Here is a 26013-nt window from a genome sequence, read left to right on the forward strand (position 1 = left end):
GGACTTGGTTTTATGCAGGTAAAACCTGAGTTGTCGGTGCACATCTAGGGAGTGAAGTACTTTCTCACTGTCCCCTGTGGGTTGGGGAAGAAGGCAGGTAGTTGTATGGCCTGGTTAAGGGACAGGTCATTCACCACCTTCGGCATGAAGGAGGGGTTAGTTCTAAGAGTATCCCTATCCTTGTGGAAGACTAGAAAAGGAGGACTAGCCATAAGAACTTGTAGCTCTGATACTCTTCTGGCTGAGATCAAGGCTAGTAGCAGTACAATTTTCCATGTGCAATCTTTTAGGGAATCTTTGTCTGCTGGCCCAAAGAAAGGGAGCATAAGCTTTTCTAGAACATAGTTAAGATCCCAAGGAGGAGGAGATGGTTTCCTGGAAGGTCTGAGGTGAAGTACCCCCTTAAGGAAGAGCTTAGAAGGCATTTGTAACATCTGTAAAGGTGATATGCATACATTTCAAGACTTCATACAGTTGAGATGCATGACAATATGTTTGGGTTACAGTTCACGTATAATACCAGTAGGGGGAAGATACAATATTTAGATCTGGAGTTCTATGTGGGTAAGAAAGGCAACACAGAATATGTTGGCCTTTCACCAAGGCTACTGCTGAAAATAATTTTTTCAGAGCGGACAGTATATGCATGCTCCACATTTGTTATCCTCATTGCTGTATGGTGAATATTTGAGGATAGCAAATAATACTTCTGATCGAGGCAGGCTGGGTTAGGAACAAGCTATTAAACAGAGGTTATAACCCTGAAGTATTGAATAAGGCTGAAAACAAGGTTTTAAGGAAATTCGGACTGACACAGTAAGAGATGGACAAAAAGGCAGGAGTCAGAGCTTGATGTGGCAGAGTTAAAGATGTTAAGATTTGCACTGGGTGTGATGAGGATGGACAGGATTAAGAATAAGCAAATTAGAGGGTCAGCCCAGGTTGGAAGGTTTGGAGGCAAAGCCAGAGAGGCAAGATTACATTGGTTTGGACATGTGCTGAGGAAGGATGCAGAGTATATTGGGAAAAAGATACTAAGGATGAAGCTGCCAGGTAACAGGAAAAGAGGAAGGCCTAAGATAAGTTTTATGGATGTGGTGAGAGAGGACATGTAGGTGGGTTGGTGTGACAGAGCAAGATGCAGAGGACAGGAAGAAATGGAAACAGTTGATCCCCTGTGGTGACCCCTAATGGGAGCAGCCGAAAGAACCCCTAATGGGAGCAGCTGAAAGAAGAAGACAGTAAGAGATGGAGAGAAGCAACCTATGAGGATGGGGAGGGTAACCAATGGAATAAAGAAGATCTATATAGATTATTCTTTGTGACTAGATATTCTCCCTTTTCAGAAATTCTTAAAGGGTTAATCCAGAGATTTTGGTTCATAGGTTGGTACTAGGCTATCGGCCCTAGGGTCTATACAAGCCTAGCCATAACAATTCCCTGGCTATTTCTTCCCACACTATTTACTTCCCTGGACCCCTGTCTAGATAGATTTTGGCCTATAATAGTTAATGATGAGAGACTGAAGGACATCTTCCCTGAGAGAGTTATTTTTTCCTATAGCAGGTTTAAAAACCTAAGGGAACTTATCTATAGGCACATGGGCTAAAGAACATAAAAGGAAAGGTAGTTTCCCTTGTGGTAGATGTAAGGTGTTAACAAAATCAGGAATTTGGATGGAAAAATGATAAATGGTAAGATGTATAAGGCTAAGGATTATTACAATTGTGAAACCAGGAGGGCTGTCTATATATTAGGATGTGGATGTCCCTTAGTAAAATGGTACATTGGACAGACAAAAAAGGGCTGTGAAGAAAAGAGTTATGGAACACATGGGTGACATCAGAAGGCACAGGATGGAGAGCCCTGTTGCAGAACATTTTATTACATGTCATGAAGGTAGCGATGGTTCTCTTTTTTACTGTGTGTTAGCTAAACCCTACTTTTGTCAAGGGGATGAATTTACACAAACTGACACAACTGAAAACAAAAAGTATTATTAACTTTGGTACCCTTTGCCCTAAGGGATTAAATCTTGATATTAATTGGAATATAGGACAGGGGTAATAAAATAAAATAATAAGTTAAGAAATGTATAAGATATGATCTCTGTGTATTATACCGTTGCAGTTTCAGTATGTGCATATATACTGAGTATTATATTATGTACACATAATTTATACATATATATATATATATATATATATATATATATACATCCATATAAAAAATTTAGTATAGAATGAATCATATAGATTTTCTTAAATAAGCAGTGTGTGTATTTAATATTGTGAAAGTTATATAAAAATGAATTTAGTTTAGAGCAGGAGATTGTAAATTATAACTAAATGTTCTTAGGGAACTTTTTGGCTACAATGATTTATAGTAATTATTCAATTAACTATATTCAATGAGGAGTATTTAATGAATTATTCAATTATTTGGTGTATAAAAAGAAGTGCTGCTTGTGTGTAAAAAATATTCCCTGAAGCTGAAAGCCGAGGTACCGGATACACCAGTAAAGCTTTTTTCCAGAGTATCCCTGGTGTGGAGTCTGTTATTATAGTGATTTGTGTATGTTTTTGTGTTTTTTTTCTGGAAGAATAAGCCAGGCCAGTCTGCAGTAGCTCACACAGGTAAGAAACGACTAGAGGGGGCTTGCTAGAAAGTGGGTCCAGCTGTCTTTTGTGGCATCATAAAGTGAATCTTTTCCACTTTGAAAAGGTAGGATTTTTTTTGTATTTGGTTTCCTGGCCTCCTGCGGGTCACTGGGCATGTCCTCGTTGTAAAGGTGTCTGAAGGGGATCAGAATCCTATCGTTCACAGGGTGAGTTGCAGAAGCTGCCACTGTAGGTGAATCTGAGATCCCTTGTGTTGTGTGAGAATGAGAGGGAAGGGGGGAATGCATACAGATATTTCCTCTACCAGGAGATTGAGAAGGCATCTGTTGCCAGTGCCTGTGGGTCTGGTAACCTGATGCAAAAATCAGGAAGCTGCCTGTTGATGGAGGAGGCAAACAGGTCTATTTGAGGTGTACCCCACCTGTGGACCAGATCCAAGATGACATCTTTGTGAAGCATCCATTTGTAGTTATTTGTGATGGTTCTGCTCAGACAGTCTGCCTGGGAGTTGTGGAGAGAAGTAACGTAGATCACCTGAAGGGTAATTCCCTGTGAGGTGGCTAGTTCCCATACCAGATGGGCTAGTTTGCAGGTATGAGTTGGTCCTTCCCTGTTTGTTGAGCACAGCACAGTGGTGTTGTCTGTGTAAATCTTCAATGGACTTTGCTGGAGGAAAGGTAGAAAGGCCCGAAGAGCCAGAAGAATTGCCCTCATCTCTCGAACATTGATGTGTTCTAGATTGTGAGGCTTTGACCATAGGCCCTGCACCCTCTGATGGCCCAGAGTTTCTCCCCGGCCCATGTCTGTGGCATCCATGTGTATGACCTGTGTGGGTAGAGGTGGTTGGAGGGGAAACACCTGGATTGTGGTTCACTTGTGCAAATCACCACTTATTTCCTTTTTCAGGCAAGGGAGAAGGGGGACCCTGTACTCCAGAGGATGGGAATGCTGTGTCCAGACTGAATGAAGATACCATTGTAATTTTCTCATATGCAGTCTTGCTAATGGTAGCATGGGGATGGTGGCTGCCATGTAGCCCAAGACTTGAGGAACTGCCTTGCTGTCAAATCTGCAGATTGGAGGACCAGAAATAAATGTTCTGTCAATGTTTCCATCTTTTGGGGTGGAAGGTATGCTTCCATGAGGTCTGAACATATTCTGCACCCAAGGAAGACAATGTCTTGGGTTGGCTGGAGATGTGATTTTGTGAAGTTTAACTGAAATCCCAGGGACTGTAGAAGAGACATTACAATGTGGATGTTGAGCTTGAGGATCTCCTTGCTGCCTGCCTGGATCAACAGGTCATCCAGGTAAAGGAATATCTGTATTCCCTTTGTCCTGCAATAAGCAATCACCGGGGCCAAGCATTTTGTGAAAACTCTGGGTGCAGTGGAAAGCCCAAATGGCAAGGCCGAGAATTGAAAGTGAGAACAGCCCACCAAGAACCTCAGGTATTTCCTGAAAGTTGGTTTTATCGGGATGTGGAGATAAGCATCCTTTATATCTAATGTGGCCATGAACCCTTGTGGAAGCAGGAGAGGAAAGAGGGTTGGTAGGGTCAACATCCTGAAGGTAGGGACCTTTAGGAATAGCTTAAGATGGGAGAAGTCTAGTATAGGTCTCCAGGGTCCATCTTTCCTGGAGACCAGGAAGATCCTGGTGTAGAAGGCTCTTCCTTTTGCAGCTGTGGGGACTGCTTCGATGGTGCCCTGAGCCAGCAGAGTTTGCAACACCGAATGCATGAGGTGCAACTGTTGTGTAGGTGGCTTTGGGGGTGCGCTTTCATTTTGGAGGTGAGAGCCAAGACATGAAATAACCGTTCTGGAGGACTGACAGGACCCAGCTGTCTGAAGTGATGTGGGTCCACACAGGGAGGCAGTGAGAGAGGTGGGCTGACAGAGATAAGGAAGGAGGAGGAGGAAGCAAGGATGGCAGGTAGTCAGATGCTACCTGCCCTGCCTTGAAAGGGTGGTTTCTGGTTAGAGGAGGGAGATGCTGTAGCTGGAGGAGGTTGTTTCCTCGTAGGCTTCCTAGGGCCTTGAAGGAGCAGCAGGATGAGAGTGCTTCCTTATAAACTGGGCTTTAGCCGGATAGTTTCTTTGAAACCTTGGCATTGGGGAGGCCATCAAGTGTTTAAGGTCCTGCATTTCTTTACCTTTTTGCTGCAGTGACTTGAAAAGGTCTGCTACTTTAGTACCAAACAATGCTGTATTGTCTAGGGGTGCATCAATAAGCTTTGCCCTAAAGTCATCAGGCAGGGGTTGAAGGTGAATCCAAGTGTATCTACGTAAAAGATGCTGATGCTGCTGACCTAGCTGAAGCTTCAGCAGCATCATAACTGCACTTTGTAGAGTGCCTGGTAACCTGGGAAGTGAAGGTCAGGAGACAGGACATGCAGCCTTTGGCAGAGCAGTCAGGGATATCAGCCAGTTCTCTGGTGGCTGATTCTAGGAGGGATAGTGCCATGTGTGTGTCTGGGAGTATGTCTCCCTGAAGGACAAGGTAGCAGAGATATAAATCTTCTTACCCAGACATTCCATTGTTTTGCTGTCTTTGTTAGCAGGGAGAATGGTGGTAGTGGGTAAAGGCTTAGAGGCCTTGTCCGTAGGGATAGAGATTGTGGATGGGGGTCAGCAGGTGGGCACTTAAGCAGATGCTTAGCAGTGTCAGGCACCTTATCAAGTCGGTCAGGTCTGCATGGAGCAGGTGGTTGGGAATCTGGATTAAGTGATACTGAGGAAACGGCATCCAGGCATGCAGGACAGATAGGTGGGACAACAGATGGGCTTGGGGAATCCATCTGAATGAGGTCATAGTATCTTTTTTGGACCTCAGTCATTTCAGAGGATTCCCACTTAAAATGGTCTAAAATCTTGAAAATAGTTTCCCCAAAGAACAAGTTCTCAGATAGGGAGTCAGGATCGACTTATTCTTCCTCTCGGGAGCCATACCCCACGGGGAGAGAAATCTGAGAGGTGTAAGATAAGGATTCCTCAGAGGAGGAATCAGAAAAGTCTTCCTCTTCCCTTGTGGTAGGGTCTGAGGTCTGAGGCCTGAGGCCTACGGCTCAGGAGCAGTGGAGATATGTTAGCACTCACAGTAGAGGTAGGACGCAAGGCCAAGAAAGCATTAAATAGGCTTTAGCTGAAAGCCTGCCAATCAAGCATGCTTTCAGAAGAGGGAGAGATATGCTTTCTTTTGACTTTCTTTTTAAGGGGCTTAGCAGGAGTCTGAAGGAGCCTAGTGTCTGAAGACTGCAAAGGACCGGAGGGATCCGACGGGCCTTCTGAAAACACTGGTTCCCCCTGGCGGAGACTGATGTCAGTAAAGCCTCAGTGGATGTGCTCTCACTGTAGGATTGTGCAGCATCCGTGGAGGTACCCACTATATCCACTGAGGTGGATCTGGATCCTTCTACCAGGTCGATGTCGGCCACAGGCTGAGGATCGGATGGTAAAGGCCCAGCGGAAGAGGTAGGTTTGTAAGGTCTTGGCCTTCTTTTTTGGCGGTTCTGAAGGAAAGTCAGAGGAGCCCTCCATCCCTAATGTAATCTGCTTAAGGCATTGATTTTCCAAGTAGAGGTTTAAAGCATGCAGATGGCTACGTAGGGGTCTTGGGTACAAACGCCTGACAAATGGAGCAGGCCTTGTAGTCGTGCGACCGTCCCAAGCAGAAAAGGCACTGATCATGGGCGTCCTTGTGGGGAATTTGCCAGCTGCACGTACATGTGCCCTTTCTGGATGAACTGAACAGGCAATACAAGTAAAAAGGAAGGAATGAAAGGGTCCCCAACAGGGTACTTATTTTCTTTGAATATGACATCAGTGATAGCAGGAACACCTGGCGTACGACTGGTGGCTGAGAAGTTCTGAGGGCTATTGCGTGCAGACATCACTTTTATGGCCCACGTTACCCCCAGTCATGTCAGACATCTCATGCACCTCAGAGGGACTGAAAACTTTTGTATACTGGCTGGACGTATGTGAGACAAGAGGAGTTAACTCATATGTAGAATACTGCAACACTGGAATAGAAGGACATTTATCTGGAATACACCACTGATGTACAGTGTGCAGAAATACCTCCCTATGAAGCATCCACTCACAAGGATTTGTCCTCGACCAGCTTAAAGTGTCTGCCACTAGACTGTACACTTAAAGGATGTAAAACACCTGAAGAACCAGGTGATGGCAGATTGCCAAGAAGGAAAGATTTTGTGCCTCCTTGTTTGTTGATATTCCACTTGACCGTGGTATTGTCTTTAAATACCTTAAGAGGACCTGTAATCCAAAGGAAGTGAAGGGCCTGAAGGGCTAGGATTAAAGCCCTCATCTCTTTGATGTTGACATGGTCTGACATATGTTGATGGGACCAAAGACCATGGACTTTCAGGTTATTGTAGGAAGCTCCCCAACCTCGATTAGAAGCATCTGTGTTCAGTTCCTGAATAGGGAGGGAGCTGAAAAGCCAGGCCTGGATTTAGGGAACTCTGCTGAACATACCAGTGGAGTCTGAGCTTCACAAGGTAAGACAGGGACCAAATACTCAACAGGGTGACAGTGGTGAAGCCAAACAGCCTTGAGATGCTCAAGAAATTTCCTCATTTGGAGTTTGGCAAAAGGAACATTGGGAATGGTGGATGCCACGTACCTCAAGGATCAGAGAAATTCCTTTGCAGGAAGAACTGGAACAGGAAGAAGAGATGGAAATTAGCAATCAAAAGGAAGATCTTGGGAGGTGGGAGGCAAGCCACCATTGGCATGACTTGAATCCTGCAACCCCAAAACACTTGGCCCATAGAGGGACTCAACACAGACATTTTGCGACTGAGGGTGAATACTACAATGTGGAGAGCAGCAGCATAATGAAGTGTAGATTTTGAAGGTCATTTACATAAGGGAATAATTGAATACCTTGAAGTCTGCAGAAGGCTACCACCAAGGCCAGACATCTGGTAAACACCCTTGGATCTGTAAAACACAAAGCAGTGAATTGATAACGAGAGAAAGAAATGGAGAAACATAAAAACTTCCTGAAGAGAGGGTGAATAGGAATATGTTAGTAAGCATCCTTCAAATCCAGACAGACAAGAAACAGGTGGGAATGCAAAAGAGGAAAAAGTGTCTGAAGACAGAACTGTAAATCAGAGTGTATGATGCACCATTAAGAAGCTTTCCAGTAAGCAGGCACGTGCATGCAAGAGTGGTATTTTGTAGTAAGCAGCCGAGGTGTAAGCATACATGTGCATTGTAGTCAGTCAGTTTGTTTAAGTTTAATGTTCCTTCTATCTATTCAGATGCGTCATCTTCTTTCGGCTGCTCCTGTTAGGGGTCGCCACAGTGGATCATCTGTTTCCATTTCTTCCTGTCCTCTGCATCTTGCTCTGTCACACCAACCACTTGCATGTCCTCTCTCACCACATCCATGAACCTTATCTTAGGCCTTCGTCTTTTTCTGTTACCTGGCAGCTTCATCCTTAGCATCTTTTTCCCAAAATACTCTGCATCCCTCTTCAGCACATGTCCAAACCCACGTAATCTTGCCTCTCTGGCTTTGTCTCCAAACCTTCTAACCTGGGCTGACCCTCTAATACACTTATTCCTAATCCTGTCCACCATCGTCGCACCCAGTGCAAATCTTAACATCTTTAACTCTGCCACGTCCAGCTCTGACTCCTGCCTTTTTGTCAATGCCACTGTCTCCAACCCATATAACATAGCTGGTCTCACTTCCCTCTTGTAGACCTTCCCTTTCATTCTTATTGGTACTCGCCTGTCACAAATCACTTCCGACACTCTTCTCTACCCACTCCATCCTGCCTGTACTCTCTTCTTCTCCTCTCTTCCACACTCATCATTACTCTGAACTGTTGATCCCAAGTATTTAAACTCATCCACCTACACCACCTCTACTCCCTGCATCCTCACCATTCCTCTATCCTCCCTCTCATTCACACACATATATTCTGTCTTAGTCCTGCTGAATTTCATTCCTCTTCTCCCTAGAGCATATCTCCACCTCTCCAGGGTCTCTTCCACCTGTTCCCTACTCTCACTACAGATCACAATGTCATCTGCAAACATCATAGTCCACTGGGACTCCTGTCTGATCTCGTCTGTCAACCTGTCCATCACCTCTGCAAATAAGAAAGGGCTCAGAGCTGATCCTTGATGTAATCCCACCTCCACCTTAAACGCATCTGTCACACCCACCGCAGACCTCACCGCTGTCACACTACCATTGTACATATCCTGTACCACTCTTACATACTTCTCTGACACTCCCAACTTCCTCATACAATACCACAACTCCTCTCTTGGCACCCTGTCATATTCTTTCTTTAAGTCCACAAAGACACAATGCAGCTCCTTCTGACCTTCTCTGTACTTCTCCATCAACACTCTCAGAGCAAACATCGCATCTGTAGTGCTCTTTCCTGGCAGGAAACCATACTGCTGATCACTAATCATCACCTCCTTTCTCAACCTAGCTTCCACTACTCTTTCCCATAACTTCATGCTGTGACTGATCAATTTAATCTCTGTAGTTACTACAGCTCAGATGTGTCTGTATGCAATAAAATACTTTAACACCCAAGCTTCATTGTTTTATTCAGATATACAAGACGAGCGACTGGGATCCCGAGTCAAAACCATGAGGTGCACAGTTAAAATTGGAGGAATAGACAGGCGTGGATCATCCCTACTGCTCACATCACTCGCAAACATGTCAGAAATGAATTCTATGTACTCAAACTTGCTTAAATGATTTCTTACTCAACAAATATAAAACAAAGCACTCTGAATGCTCAAAACAAATTTCTAATTAAATAATATGCCTGAAACTGTGGCATATTGATAAAAATATTCAAAATAATTACAAAAATGTTTGAAACGGTATCCGAATCGCACAAAATGTATAAAAAAGGGAAAAATTACCATATTTTTTCACTATGTGCTACTTTTTTGCATTAACTTAAGCTATTCAAAGTATCTGAATTGTGCAAAGTATTGGCAAATGTATGCAGTATTACAGTACTGTTATTTCCCAAAGTACAGCCGTTTGAAAGACTGTACTTTAGGAAATATTATTTGAGAGTTTATTGTGTATTTAAATGTTATCACAAGTACCTGGTGTATGTGCATGTTTGTGCATAATTACAGGGGACATATTTGCATGTGTTTAAATACAACTTGCTGGCATGGCAGAGGGATTTTGCAGACCAAGTCCGCTTGTGTTTGATGACAATATTGCAGAAAATTGGACAGCGTTTGAGCAAGAGAACGACATTTTCATACAGGATGCTTTTTCTGACAAAGACGGATGTACAAAGGCATTTATTCTGCTTAATTTAGCTGGTTCAGAAGGCATTTAAAGAGAGCATTCATTTATGTATGCACCTGCTATGTATGCAGGAGAGGGGGGAAATCGCCATATAGAAATGTGGGAAGACCCAGTGTCTTTAAAACGTAAATTTAGAGAAATGTGTAATCTCAAAACGAATATTACAATGGAAAGAAACTTATTTTAGACAACAGATCAAAAGCCTGGCAAAACTTCTGCAGCATATATAACTGACCTGAGAAACAAGGCTAAAACGTGCAGATTTTGCGATTTGAGATATGAGTTGATAAAAGAGGCTTGTGTGTGGTATTAAAGAGGACGTAGTGAGAAAGACATTGCTTCAAGACTGTGATTTAACTTTGAATAAGGTCATAGAGATTTGTCAGATATATGAGCTTACAGAAAAGCACACACATTTGCTCACAAATGAGAAATACATACTTCCAGTGCCTTCCAGTACCTACTCTAGATAGTATGCAGCACGTGGTTAAAACTTACAGGCCTAAGGGTGGAGCAGCTTTCATGAAATCCAGGGATTTTTTAGCAAAATCCAGAGTATGCTCAGTGAAGCACATGGGTGCCTCAGCAAAACCTGTAGCTACTAGTCTCATAGTCAACTGTTACAATTGTGGTGGTAATCATGAATCTAAAAGGGAAAAGTGCTAAGCTTCTGGTCAGCAGTGCCACAAATGTAAAAAGTGGAATCATTTCAAAAGGGTTTGCAAATCAAAAGAGGTTCACTCTTTCATTAAAAGAGAGTATTCAAAGAGGCAAGTTGATCAACTAGAAAGCTGTGACCCTACTTTTTATGTTGATGGTATGTCTGTGCTTGTTGAAACAGTCAATGCAATAAATTTGTGGGCAAAGAATGATGTATTTTGTACGGTTCGCATTAAAGGGACACCCGTGGAGCTCAAAGTAGATACTGGATCAAAGTGCAATGTTATGTCAGCAGAAATGTTTGTTAGAGTAAAAGCTGGTGAGAGGCTTGATTTGGCGAAGTGTGTGAAGCTTGTTGCTTATGGTGGTGAAAAAATTCAAACCGATAGTAGTGCTTTCATGTTACTCTGCTGGGAACAGCTATGCCTTGCAATTTTATGTAGTCAAAAGACAGGTACTGTCATTATTAGGGCTCAGAGACAGTTTGAAAATGGGACTGCTTTCGTTAAATAAGGAAGTCCACCATGTAAGCTTGAAGGATAACAGCTCAAATTTTTCCCAGACTGTTTTTTCTGATTATGCTGATGTTTTCAAAGACAAACTAGGCAAACTCCCAGTTGTGCTGATGTTTTCAAAGACAAACTAGGCAAACTCCCAGTTGTGTAATCCATGACGTTAGACCCTGAAATAAGCCCATTTATCAGACCAGCACAGAAAGTTACAGTAGTTATTCAGAACAGAGTCAAGGGTGAGCTAGACAGAATGGTGCAGCAAGGAGTAATTTGTCCAGCAGAAGAACCAGATGAGTGGGTATCCTCCATGGTGGTAGCTCATAAGACAAGCTCAGATAATATTAGAATACATATTGACCCAAGAGACTTGAATAAAGCACTAAAATGACATCATCCAATGCACACAGTCGAAGAAGTTGCTGCTCTTATGCCAAATGCCACTGTTTTTTTCTGTCTTAGATGCAAAAAGTTCATTTTGGCAAATTTTGCTTGACCGTAAATCCTCGTTGCTAACCACATTCAGTACACCGTTCAGAAGGTACAGATTTCTGAGAATGCCATTTGGAATAAACTCTGCCAGTTAAGTCTTTAAGCATGCAATGGAGCAAAATTTTTCTGTCTATCCATGTGCTATTACAGTGGATGATATTCTTGTAGGAGGCAATGGTGAAGTCAAACATGACAGAAACCTCAAAACAGTTTTAGACAGAGGTTGTGAAGTCAGTCTTAAGCTGAATCATCAGAAATGTAAATTCATGTTACAAGAAGTTCCTTATGTTGGTCATTTGTTTACCAGTTCTGGCTTATGGCCAGACCCTTCCAAGCAAACAATTCTTGAGGTGCCAGCTCCAGACAATGTCCAAGCCCTACAACGTTTTCCTGGCATGGTTAACTATGTAAGCAAGTTCATTCCAGATTTGAGCCAGCTTTCAGCACCACTCAAGAGAGCTGACACACAAGACATATTCTGGTCTGACCATCACCAAAGAGCATTTGATATCCTGAAATAAAGTAGTGCCAGTCCACCTACTTTAAGATATTATGATGTTCACAAACCAGTAACTCTTTCTTGTGATGCTTCTAAGTTTGGTCTTGGTGCAGTCATTCTTCAAGACGGTAGACCAGTAGCCTATGCCTCAAGAATATTAACCCAAACCAACATGCAGTATGCTCAGACAGAGAAGGAACTCTTGGCAATTGTGTTTGCATGTTTGAAGTCCCACGATTATATTTATGGCTGACCTATTCAAACTGAGACTGACCACCAACCTCTAGTCACTATTTTGAGAAAGCCAATGACCACGTCAGAAAAATAGATACCACATTTACACTGATATTGAAGAAATAATGAAAGCTAACACTGAAGAAAGTACAGCTTGTGCCTCATTCACAAGATAATATATAGCTACACTGGGTCTTCAGTTCATCATAAATGTTGCAATACACCTGTGTTTTGCAAGCTTGCTTTGCTCTGTTTTCATCAGTAGAATTAATACCCTCCTTATATGTTATTGGGAGACCACTTCCTTATAGTATGCAAAGGAACTTTTAATCCAGTTTGCGATCAAAACTTGAACTCCCACTTTAACAATAACATTCCGGACATGGCTTTATCCTGTTTCCTGGTTAAACTTGGTGTTGTCCAAGGTAAGTAATTTCCTATCCAGCAGCTGTGTCTGAAGACCAGGAAAGGAACTTTCTCAGCCCACGGTAGCAAGCATGACTGGTATGAAAGAACCACTAGTCTAACTATACTTACATTAGGAGAATTTGAGCCAAAGAGGCAAGTAGCATTTGTATTAATGCTGTGCCAGTGCAGTATATAATGAAAGAATAACTAATCCTAGCATCACACCTACATTATATTAAAAATCAGGTAAAGATTTGACTATTCAGTTAACCAAGATGTTCATCGTATTGATCACTGCTGCTGTAGCTTTAGCTGCATTAGTTATATCCTGACAATGATATAACAGTTGGCCAACAAAGCTTCAGGGCACCTTCCACATACCCAAACTGTCAGGCAGCTTGAGCTGAGTTGACTAAAAGACAAGTTTGGGCACCATGCCCTTCAGAGATTTACTTCTGCGGAAGACTATGCTCCTCTAAGGCTTTTGAGGATTGACAGTTGATTTGTGCTGTTCCATTGCTGGGCAGATAAGCTTCCTTTGGTGAAAAAGCCTCCCATTTAATAATTTGGTTTATTATTCAAACTGTCCTTTTCAGGAAAGTTATTTTAAATCTAGGAGTTTATGTTTTAATGGACTGTCACAAGACTGTACAGAGTACTTTAAAACGAGAGCACTCTTTGTTTTCCTGTTAGCTTAAAAGTTGTTTTAAGTAACCGAAAGCCATTTTTGTGGAGGAACTGTGTTTATTTTACTTTTCTGGGCTGCCAAAGTATTTTAAAGTGCTTTTTATTGTGTTGTTCTGTCTATGAAAAAAAAATACTTTTAAAGACTTATTTTTACCAGTATTTGCTGCTTGTTTTCCCTGGGAAAGAGGCGCCATTTTTGGCTTGACAATGGAGCAATCTGCTGGTCCTATGTTCAGTCCTTCTTCCAGCCACAAAAAGAAAAGGTTAAGCAAACAGCCTTTGCCATCACAGCAGGCTAGCAGTTTTGCCCCAGCCACAGGTGGGTGAATCTGCTATGGCCATTAGTTGTACCTCAGAATTTCTCTGGTGTAAGATCTGCAGCCACTGTGGACCAGTGGTTAGCCACATCCTCTGCGACTGTTAGTGTTCCTTAGTGGGCAAGAGGGAGAAACTCTTGTTGGTCCTGGAAAGAGAACAGGGAAAGCTTCCATGTTTTGCCAAAATGCTGTGCCCATAGTAGGGCAACTGCTGTTGCCATTAATAACACTGTTGGTTCCATTTTTCCTGTCAAAAAGAAACAGAAAAGTAAACATTCATCTACTCCTCCTCAAAGTTCCTTATACAAGAGTAGCTTACTGAGTCTGCCTCAGGGTTTAATTCAGGCTATTGGTTATTCTTATGAAGTAGTTTCTGGTAAAAGAAAAGAGGGATACCTCCATTCCTGAAGAGATTCTTAATCTGGACAGGAGGATGAAGGGACAGATACAAAGTTTTCTCCTCAGATTTCTGATTCAGACTCAAATGAGAGCTCAGTTTCTGACTTTCCCTGTGTGGGGCTCTCTTGCTCTAAGATTATTTCTAGAATGTGACAGTGTTTTAAATGAGAACACTGAGGTTTCTCAGTCCCTAGGAAAATACTATGAGCTGTTACAGAAGGAATTTCAAGAACCTCCACCGATTCCTCCTGTCCTGTCTGCCTTGGAGGATGTGTGTGTTACTGCCTGCAGTTTTCCTTACAGTGAGCCAGATACCCATAAAAGGAATACATGATGTATAAAGTTCCTTAGTCTTTTATGTTTTTAAACACTTTTCCTAAACCTGATCCAGTAGCTATAGCTTTAGTTATTGATAATTATTGGTAGAAAAGTGTATGCTTCTGCAACTTTGATTTTCAGAATTTTGAATTGTCAGGCTCATATATTAAGGTTTGTCTTGACTAACTGTGAAAGCATGAGGAATGTTTTGTCTGCAGATTGTTCTTCTGAGGAAAAATTGCTTTAAATAATTTTATTTTTTTCTGTTGTTCAAGTCACTCCTAATTGTATGCAGTAATTGTATGCAGTGTGCATCTGATTTTGTGGATGATACTTCATGGGCTGTGGCCACTGGTACTGTTTTGAGGAGGACTGCATGGATTGTGTGATTGTGTGTGTCTGTTAGCAATTAGACATCTTTTTGCCTTCACCCTGTGCGTGACCACAATACAGACTAGGTACCTTTCAACTTCGTTAACCACGGGTACCTTCTCGTGGCGCCTCTGTGCTTAACACTGAGCACGCCATAAGAAGATCGAAATTCCCTTATGTTAACCCAGAGTGGCTTCTCCCAGCGCAGTTAACTTTGCAGTCAGATAGAATCTCCATGGTTGAAAATTAAGTTGAAAAAGTAACTGAACTTTGTCAGGTACCTTGTCAGCTTAATTTTCAGCCTGGAGTTACATGGTGTTTGTATTGAAGCTTTCGGAGAAAGTCGGCTTGCAAATCACTCTCTACTTTCCTCTTCTGGGCAGTAACAAAGGATGACAAGTATGAAAGGGAGAGTTAATGGTGATGCTACTCATGTTTACAGTGTAAGTTAGAGGTAAATCAGTGTACTGTTCAGTTAAAGGTAAAGCAGTTTGTAGCTCAGTGTATATTTGATGCTGACTTTATCGTATGGAATATATCTGGTAATATGGTGAAACATATTTACACTTACTCAACAGAGGGTTAAAGTTTACTTTGAGCACTGCTTTTGATAGATTGTTGTATCATTTGAAATGCATAGTTTTAGTACAGTACTCTCTGAATCAGCATTCCTTCTGGTGGGCAGAAGACACCTGCTGTACATGCTGATGCAGAATGACAGAAGAAAAGCCTTCAGTTTTGTTCCTCACCCACTCATTTGTATTAGCCTTTGCAACAGCATATGGATAAGCACTTAGGGATCTGTCTTAGAAGTAGCCAGTATATCAATATTTTAACCATGCCAGGGAATAAAAGTACAACTACGACTAGCTTTAATTTTTATTTCCTTATTTTTTTAATGTAAATTTTTAGCCACTGTTTTAAAAATGTATAATATAACTAGGAATAAAGTAGTTAATAGTAGTTACTCCTTTTTTACTTTTCAGCATGGCTTCTGCATCCTGCAAAAACAAAATGGGTATGAAAAGAAAAATAGCAGAAGAAAGGAGAGTCTTTCAGGAAAAATGGACTGACGAGTACTTCTTTGTTGAATCTAACAATAAAGCGCTTTGCTTAATATGCAGAGAAGTGGTATCTGTTTTCAAGGACTACAATTTGAAAAGGCATTATACTCAAATGCACCCCAAATTAAGTGAATTGCAAGGAGTGTGCCGTAGACAGAAAATATTAGATTTAAAAAAAAATCTTACGTTCCAACAACAGCTGTTTCGAAAATCAGCTACTCAGCCGGATTTCTTTACTGAAGGCAAGTTATGTTGTAGCAAATTTAATTGCTAAAAAATCCAAGCCATTTGCCGATGGTGAATTTATTAAAGAATGCCTTAAAAGTGTAGCAGACATACTTTGCCCTGAAAAAAAAATCAGATTTTTCTAAAATACGTCCATCTCACCAGACGATCGCAAGGCAAGTGGAAGATATAGCCAAATCTATTGAAGATACTTTGGAATCTCGGTGTGCAACTTTCAAGTTTTACTCCATAGCTTTGGATGACAGCACTGATGTTACAGATACGGTACAACTTGCCATATTTATTCGTGGTGTTGATCTCGTTTGGTAGCTATAGAAATATGCCCATTATCTTCTTCCAACAGAAGGAGAAGAAAGTAACCAAATGTGTAAACACAACACAGGGGAACTAGTAAAACTAATGACCACTCACAACTGGAGTACATAGGAAGAATAAACTCGTCCCCAGAGAAGAGTACAACTTCAAGGTCTGTCCAGGCTAGGGGGAAAGGAGGGAGGGACGCAAGAAAGAAGGCGAGAGAAGACAACTAACATGGAACATTATGGTAGGTACATAACTTCTTAATGTTAAGTTGTCAAACTCGCCTTAATTCTTGCTGGATGGGACCGCGTCCCTAGCACCTCTATCCTGGGTGGCACAATGGAACAGACTCTTGAGAACTGTGGAACCAAACCTAGCTCTGTCTCTGGAGGCCAAGTCCAATTTTTAATGTGAGACAAAGGTATGAGGCGTGGCCCAAGTGGCTGCTGCACAAATGGTGTCAATAGGTAGCCTAGCCTGAAAGGCTGTAGATGTGGCTAGGCCTCTAGTAGAATGTGCCTTAGGTTTAGAGGGCAATTCTTTGCCCCTAAGGAGATAAACATGGGAAATAGTGGAAGAGAGCCATTTCGATAAGGTCACCTTGGAGACCGGGAGACCTTTTCTGTTTTCTGCATAAGAAAGAAAAAGCTGATCAGATTTTCTGAATTGTTTAGTTCTACCAAGTAGTATCTGAGCTGGCGATGAACATCCAAATAATGCAGTTTCTGTTCCGCTCTGTCCGAATAATTCTGGAAAAATACTGGAAGATCAATAGACTGGTTAAGATTCGTCTGGGAAGCCACCTTGGGCAAAAAGGATGGATTTGTTCTTCGAGATACTCTATCCGTGTGGAAAACCAAGTAGGGAGGTCGAACACAGAGAGCATGAAGTTCAGACACTCTCCTAGCTGAAGTAATAGCCACCAGAAAAATTGTCTTCCAAGAGAGAAATTTTAAAGAGCATGTAGCAGCCAGTTCGAAGGGGGGAAGAATTAGGGATGTCAGCACTAAATTCAGGTCCCATTGCGGAGGAGGATCTTTAATTGGGGGCTTTAGTAGAAAGATACCCCTGAGAAAGGCTTTACAAAGCTTGTGAGACATTATGTTCTGGTCGGCTAAGCCAACATGAAAATTTGAGATTGCTGCCAGCTGGACTTTGACTGTTGAAGAAGAAGAACCCGACTGAAAAATCTCAGCTAAGAAGTCCAAAACTGACTGAACTGGGGCAGTAAAGGGGTCTATGTCCCTGGACTTCGCCCAGAAGGAAAAACGCTGCCACTTACCAGCATAAATCTTTCTGGTAGAGGACTTTAGAGAAGCTACTATGATATCCCGTACAGGATTAGAAATCATAGGAAGCCTGGCTAAGGATGGAAGTGGAGCAACCAAGCGGCGAGGTTGAGAGAGCGAATGGCCTGGTGCAGATGACCCGACTGGTGGATCAAAAGATCTGGAACTGGGTCCAGATGCCAAGGCTGTACCAATAGATGGCGATGAAGGAACGGGAACCAAATTTGTCGAGGCCAGTAAGGGGCAATGAGAATCAACTTGGCTCTCAAAACGGTAGCTTTCTGAATGACTTGCGGTATCAAGGGGAATGGAGGAAAAGCATAAAGAAGTCCCCGGGGCCAAACCTGGGTTAGAGCGTCTCTGGGGGGTTGGCCTGGGAGTGGAAAGAGGGAGAAGAAGTCTGGGCATTTGCTGTTTTGGGGTGTAGCAAAAAGGTCGCAGCAAGGGAAGGCCCACTTCTGAAAAATCTCCTCCACTACTGATTGTTTGAGAGACCACTCGTGAGGCATGAGAATAGCTCTGCTCAATCTGTCCGCAATGAAGTTGGATTTCCCGGGGATGTGCGCTGCTATCAGAAACCGATGAGAGGAGATTGCCCACTGCCAAAGTCTGAGAGCTTCTCTACACAGTGGATAGGACTTGGTCCCGCCCTGTTTGTTGATGTACCATACTACGGACATGTTGTCCGTCTGAACTGCAATAGTTCCTAAAGGAAGAAAGTCGTTGAGGGATTGCAACGTTAAAAGCACATGCTCTCATCTTTATGTGCAGATGGTATTCGAAGGGTTGCCAAGTGCCATGGACCATCCTGCCCTGATAATGCCCCCCCCCACCCGATCAGGGAGGCATCCAATGTGACTGTGGCAACCGGGGCCGGGGGAACAAACGGTCTGCCCTGGAGGACTTGAGGGGAAGAAATCCACCAGGTCAGGTGACTCTTGCAAGATTGTGTCACAATGATCTCGTGGCACATGGGAAGCTGCTGGAAGGACCACTGGGTGAATAACATCCATTGCAGTAGCCGCATATGGAAGCGAGCCAAAGGAAGAAGTACGATGGCAGCCGCCATAAGTCCTAGCACCTTCAGGACAAACCTGGCCCTGATCTTTTTGCTGAGTAGGATGATCTGAACATATTTTTGGATGTCCAGAAGTCTTTGATCTGTGAATCTTGCTGACATCCCAACAGTGTCTAGTTCTGCGCCTATAAAGGTAATAGACTGGCAAGGTAACAAGGAGAACTTTTCGAAGTTTATGGAAATTCCTAACTGGCTGCACATATGAAGAGTGTAGTCCCTGGCCTGGAGAAGTTGATGCCTGGTGGTGGCCGTGAGGAGCCAGTCGTCTAGATACGGAAACACCTGGAATCCTTGATTTCTCAGGTGAGCCGTGACCGCTGCCATGCATTTGGTGAACACTCTGGGGGCTGTAGTGAGACCAAAGGGAAGGGCTCTGAATTGAAAATGACTGGTCCCCAGCCGAAAGCGGAGAAACCTTCTGGAGCACCTGTAAATTTTTATGTGATAGTACGCATCCTGAAGGTCTACCGAGCACATCCAGTTGTCCTTGCCCAAAAAGGGTAAAATGGACTGAAGCGTGACCATCCGGAATCTTGCCTTCTTGACAAACTTGTTTAGTCTGCTGAGGTCTAGAATTGGTCTCCAATCTCCCGTTTTTTTGGGGACCAAAAAGAATCTTGAGTAGATCCCGGATCCTATTTGGTCTGCTGGAACTGGCTGGATGGCTCTTTTTGCTAGAAGTTTTGATACCTCCAGCTTTGAGAACTCCCTTAGACCGGGTGCAACGTCTGGGAGGGATACCTTCTGAGGAACAGGATAGTTTTCGAAGGGAATCTTGTAACCCTCGGATATGATCGACTGTACCCAAATGTCTTGAGAAAGGGAAAGCCAGGCTGTTGGGTACAGCGACAATCTTCCCCCGACTGCCTCCAAGGGTGGACAGTCGGGCAACACCTCAGGGATGCTGAAAGGGTTTGTCAGGGAGAGGCTCTCTGCTACCCTGATTCTGCGGACCTCCTCTGCCCCTAGGGTGGCGTCTATTGTTATTACCCCCTCTGCCTCTGGGGGTAAACTGACCACGTGCGTCGGGCGTGACTCCTTGAGATTTACAGAACCACATCTTCACTCCCTTCTGACCTTTAGGATAAGGTCTTGAAGGGGTGGAGAAACGGACTCCTACGGCAGAAAGAGTCTTGCCGTCCTGCTCGCATCTGGTCAATGTATCCTTCACCTGAGGTCCAAACAAAGCCGAACCGTCTAAGGGAGTATTTGTGAAGGATGCCTTAAAGGGATCTGCGAAGTTGCAAAGCCGCATCCAGGACTGACGCCTAAGGGCCACTCCTGTGCCTGCGGCTCTACTCGCTCCATCGGCCGCATAACAAATGAGCCACATGGAGGAGTTTGTTAAGGAATTTAGGATTCCCAGCTGCGAGGTAATTTTTTCTTGAGCCCCGGCAGCTGACGGATCCTGTACTACCTCACCTAGTTCCTTGAGAATATCTCTCTGAAGCCGGGTAAAGTGACAGAGATAATTCAGCGAGCGCATAGTGAAGGTCGCTGAGGAAAAAATCCGCTTACCGTACCTATCCATGGTCCTAGACTCCTTGTTAGGAGGATGGACAGGTACAGAAGGATCGGCAAGTTCCTTCTTGGTGGCAGCTGCCACCACCATGGCATCAACAGGGACACCCTTGGTGAGAAACTGCTTGTCTACCGGGGCCGTGATGAATTTAGATGGCCTCCTAGGGACTGGTTCCACAGAATCTGGGGCCGCCCACGCCTTTCGAGCCACCACTTCCATGAGAGGGTCGAAAGGCGGAGACACCCAGGAGGTGGAAGGTCGAGATCCAAAAGCCTCCAGGTATACTGACTCATCCTCGGGGGGTTAATGGAAGGCCAGTTCCCCCTCTGTTTAAGGAGTTCCAAGATGTCTGAAAAGGACACATCCTCAGAGGGGGACCTTGTGGATCCCTCCGACTCATCTAAGTCAGTATCAGATGTTGTAGACTCAGGGGAGTCTATGTGCTTCCTCTTGCACGTCCTCTTACGCGGGGGTTCCCCCGAAGGATCAGGAGAAACCTCGGAAGAGGAAGTTCTTCCCAGTGGGGAAACCTGGGGCGATGGATCTCTGGGTCTGGGAGCAAGAGAGTGGGAAGAGATAACAGCAGGCACCGAGGAGGGGGGAGCTAATGGAACCGACTGTTGACTCAGCTGAGGGGCTAAAACACTCCTCATCACCTCAAAGGCTCCCCTTCCAGGGAGGCCAGAGAGCTCCCGCTCCGAAGAAACAGGAACTCCCGGCCCCGCCGAAAGAGAAGGCTCCAAGGCCGATGTCGGTGCCGAACTCACCAACGCCGAAGCTCCGAGAGGGAGAACGGGGCCGGACAAGGGTCCGATGCCACTCGCCCCCTCGGAGCCGACGCAGGAGTCACGACGACCGGATCCCTCCATGGAAGGTGTCATGGAGGAAATCTGAGTCGAAGACTAAGGAGCCGAAAGGGGTGGCATCGGCTCCGACGCACCAACAGTCAAGGTTTCGAGAAGCTCCGGCTCTGAACTCTGGAGGAGAGTCGAAGGAGGAAATTCAGGGGGATGAGTGATAGCGGTCGTCTGCTGAGACGGGCTATGGAGCATCTGGGCCAGTGCCTGTGATTTCAGCAATTTGCTTACCACTCTCTCCAAGTCGTGGTCAGAGAGCCTGGAAGACCTAGAAGATCGGCTCCGATGGCTCCGCTCCGAATGCAGAGATCCCAGAGCCGAGTGAATCGACTCCAGGGAAGGAGACCGAGATCTCTTCCTAGTCGGAGCCATCGGAGCCAAAGACCCCTCGGTTCCACTCGGAGCTGATAACTTATCGGCTCTAGTCTGGGACATGGAAATGTCAGCTCCAGCCGGAGCCGACATCGACTTCGATGCAGGTGTATCGGAGCCGGCCTGCACCGATACCACCGCCTCTAAGAGAGAAAGATCGGCTCCGGCCGGAGCCGACCTAGACTCCGAAGGAGTCGGAGCCACAGCCAAAGGCTTCGAACTCAAAGCCTGGGGTTTAGGTGGCTTAGAGGGCTTCCCCGACCCGGTCTTGGTCGGGGAGCTCTCCAGCTTCAATAAGCCTCGTAGGGTTCCTGCAGGACTCTGTGGCTAAAAGAATGACAAATGGCACAGGACTCCTGCAGATGTAGAGGTCCCAGGCAGTAAACGCAAGAAGTGTGACCATCTGTCAGAGACATCTTCTGACAGCACGAGTCACACTTCTTGAAGCCTGAGACCTTCGATTCTTTGGACATAATTATACCCAGTGCACAAACACACACACACACACACACACACACACAAAGTTCACCCACACAGTTAACTTAAGAAGAAGGGGGGGAACTAAGTACAACACTCAAACACCCTGACAGGAATTAAGGAAAGGGAGGCTTAAGGCCTGAAGGGGAAAATAACTAAACCTATTAGGTTGAGGGAGTATAGGGTTAAGGAGATAGCTATAGAAAGACTAACTCTAATACTGAGAAAAAAAAGGCTGGAAAAAGGGAAGATTTTTAACTGTAGAAAGTTAAATCACAAAAACACTACCTGAGCTGGTAAAAGAAGACCTCTTCGCGAAGCGGCAAACGAGATCTGGGTAGTCACGCCTTGCATCATGGGATATAGGGTTGTCTCGAGCTGGTAAAATTAGCTCTCGAGCTTAGCAAGTGCCGAGTCGGAGCCGAGGATCGGCTCTGAACCCATCCAGCAAGAATGAAGGCGAGTTTGACAACTTAACATCAATAACTTTTATAAGATCCAAAGGATTAAATCACTGCCAGTTTCAGGAGTTTCTGAATACTTTGGAAACTACCTATGGAGACATTGTGTACTTTACTGCAGTGAGATGGCCAAGTTGCGGAAAAATGCTGAAACGTTTCTATGATTTAAGAAATGAAATCAAGTCCTTTATGGAGTCAAAAGGAAAGCATGTACCCGAATTGGAAAATGCAAACTGGCTGGCTGATTTAGCCTTCTTAGTAGACGTCACTGCTCATTTAAACGACCTGAACCTGTGCCTCCAAGGTGAAAATCTATTAATAAATGACATGTTTTAAACAGTGATGGAATTTGAAGTGAAACTAAAATTATGGCACTGTCAGATTAAGAACAATACCTTCATTCACTTTGAAACACTGTCTGAGGAAAGCCACGTAAATACTGAAAAATATGCAGCATTACTTAATAGTTTATTACAGGACTTTGAAAGTAGATTTCAAGATTTTAGAAAACGCCAACAACAATTCAGTATATTTGCTACTCCATTCTCAGTTGACATCAACATGTTGCCTGCAAACCTGCAACTGGAATGCATAGAATTGCAGTCAGATATGTAACTTAAAGAAAAGTTTCTGCAAGTGTCTTTATTGGACTTTTATAACTTGTACCTACCTAAAGAAAAATATCAGTCACTTCACGAACACCTGTTCATGACATCTCTGTTGGGGAGAACGTACATTTGCAAGCAATTTTTTTCTCGTATGAAGTATACAAAAAATAAAATCAGAACGAAAATTTCAGATGAGCATCTTGAAAATACTCTTCGCATCGCCGCCACCACCTCTATCAAAACCGATATAGACGCACTGGTATCAAAAAGACAAGCTCAGTGTTCACATTAAAAAGGTTATGCTTATAATGTTTGTCTACTACACAAAAGAGCAATCCTGACCCGATAGCCTGAACCTCCTGATATGGGCACTTTAACAAGAACTAGGACCAATAAGTTTGAATTCAGCAAAGATCTGTGCCTGGCTACACCCTTGTGAACAGGTTTCACGAATAAACATTGCCACTACTAATAAAGTCAATTATTTGTTGAAATTTGAGAAAAGTAACAAACACTGGAAGACCCCTTCCAAATTTTCAGCAAACATTGGGAAACACCTCAAGTTGGAGACTTATAGTAATCTAAGGAAGAAATACAAAAAGGTGTTATCTGATGATGCTATGCCTCATTGAGTAGATCTGTACAAGTCGTCAGCTGAAATGTGCACTCATGCATATTGGAGAGGCAACTGCAAAAAAGCAGGCATGAGATTACCTTGTGAAATTGGAGTGTGTTGTTGCAAATTATCATGTTCTTTGTGGCTCCAAAGTAAGTGGGTGAACCAAAGTTAAATGTGTTCTACCATCTGTTAAGTCAGTGAAACAAATGTAAAAATACAAATTGTTCATTTTTTAAGAAGTAAAAGTCTCATCATTCCAGCAAGCTGTGCATCACCACTGATGAACCTTCTTTCATCTTCAGACCAGCCTGACCAGACAGCAGTGCAAAAGCAAGAAATGTTGCCAGTGCCATATTTCAGTAACAGATTCCAAAGCTAGAAATGTGCCTTTCCAAAGGGGTGCTCAGTTTGAGAATACCACTGATGAACCTTCTTTCATCTTCAGACCAGCCAGCAGTGCAAAAGTAAGAAATATTGCCAATGCCATATTTCAGGGACAGATTCCAAAGCTAGAAATGTGCCTTTCCAAAGGGGTGCTCAGTTTGAGAATACCACTGAAGAACCTTCTACCATCTTCAGACCAGCCAGCAGTCAAAAGCAAGAAATATTGCCTGTGCCATATTTTAGGGACATATTCCAAAGCTAGAAATTTGCCTTTCCAAAGGGGTGCTCAGTTTGAGAATACCACTGATGAACCTTCTTTCATCTTCAGACCAGCCTGACCAGACAGCAGTGCAAAAGCAAGAAATGTTGCCAGTGCCATATTTCAGGGACAGGTTCCAAAGCTAGAAATGTGCCTTTCCAAAGGGGTGCTCAGTTTGAGAATACCACTGATGAACCTTCTTTCATCTTCAGACCAGCCTGACCAGATGCAGCATGTCTTGAATAATTTCAGGGACAGATTCCAATGCTAGAAACAGAAGAATACACGAGCGCTTTGGACAACATATGGACATTAGGACATGATGGAAGACATGGACATCTTTAAGAAACCAGCAAAATCACAGGTATGATCTCATACAAGTTGAAGGGTTCGCACCTGTTATTTATTTATTTTTTTTTTACAAATAAACTAAGATGTTAAAGAAACTAAGATGTTAGAGTTAACTGTTATTTTAAGAATTAGAATGAGATATTGAATTTTAGGGCAAATATTATGCATTTATTACATTTATTCATTGTTCAAATTCACCTACAATACAGCCAAGGGGTCGACTTTGGTCGTCCACAACAGCGATACAATTAACTATATGATATATTTTACATGTGGCCCCAAGACAATTTCTGTTGACTCAATGTGGCCCCTGCACGTGAAAAGGTTGGACACCCCTGCTTTAGTGCTTCATACACATGATCATAATTTAGAGATAATGCTCTTGACTGTCTTGTACTGTACTGTTGAAATTATGATTTTATAATTTTGCTATGCTTCTATAATATATTGTTTATTCTCAACCGTCCTACTTCTATTTCAGTTGCTTTAACATTAAGTTATAACATATGTGTGAAGTTAATGTACATGCTAATACTGCTGTATATTTTACTTTTTATGTGTAATTGTGAAAATGGGGTCTGGCTAGTAGGACTGTTTTAGTCAACAAATAAATCAGATAAATGCTGCAGAAAGTTTTATGGAATTTGACAAATACTGATTATACAATGGCAGACAATTAGATATAATATAATCTTGCTGTTAATCAATGTCAAACAGATACTACTTTTCAGAGTATGGGCTAAGGGGGGTAACTACTGAGTTTCAAACCATGCTCAATGGTTTAAGCAATCCAATTTTCAAATGTAAAATTCTTCAAAAAAGTTCACTACATTTTCCAATCTAAAAACAGGCAACTTTTATTAAAAATCAAATGATGACTGTACTACAAATGCATTTAACATAAGAATCAACTTCAGGTGTTTAGGTATGTTTAAATACATGGACTGGGCTGTTGCACAAAGCACAATGATGACATGATTTCAGAAACTAATTCAGGGACCTAAGGATAAGGAAGGAAAAAAAATACTAAGCCAAGTGCAAAATAAACAATATCCCCAGGACAGACAGATTCCAGCCATTTACACTAGCCTAGAGTAATTGGCTAAAACTTGCTGTCAAGAGAGATTCATGTCATATGATAGAACAGACATTGGTGATGTGGATCTACATCTGACTGTAATTTTTAATAAAGGTAATGATAACACAGTATATAAAGCAGCAAACAACACCCATGTAAAACAAGTTGTGGAACCACTAGAAGTTGTA

At 43.2% G+C, this 26013-nt stretch overlaps 1 protein-coding gene across 3 annotated transcripts in view; it reads right to left on the reverse strand.

Moving 5' to 3' along the window:
* The window catches only part of LOC122808944 (dynamin-1-like protein), a 1240976-nt gene that overhangs the window by 209177 nt on the left and 1005786 nt on the right, over positions 1–26013 (reverse strand). The window lies entirely within an intron of this gene.

Source organism: Protopterus annectens, chromosome 8.part0 (genome assembly GCF_019279795.1).
Source record: "Protopterus annectens isolate FY-2018-M chromosome 8.part0, PAN1.0, whole genome shotgun sequence".
NCBI classification, from domain to species: Eukaryota; Metazoa; Chordata; order Ceratodontiformes; family Protopteridae; genus Protopterus; species Protopterus annectens.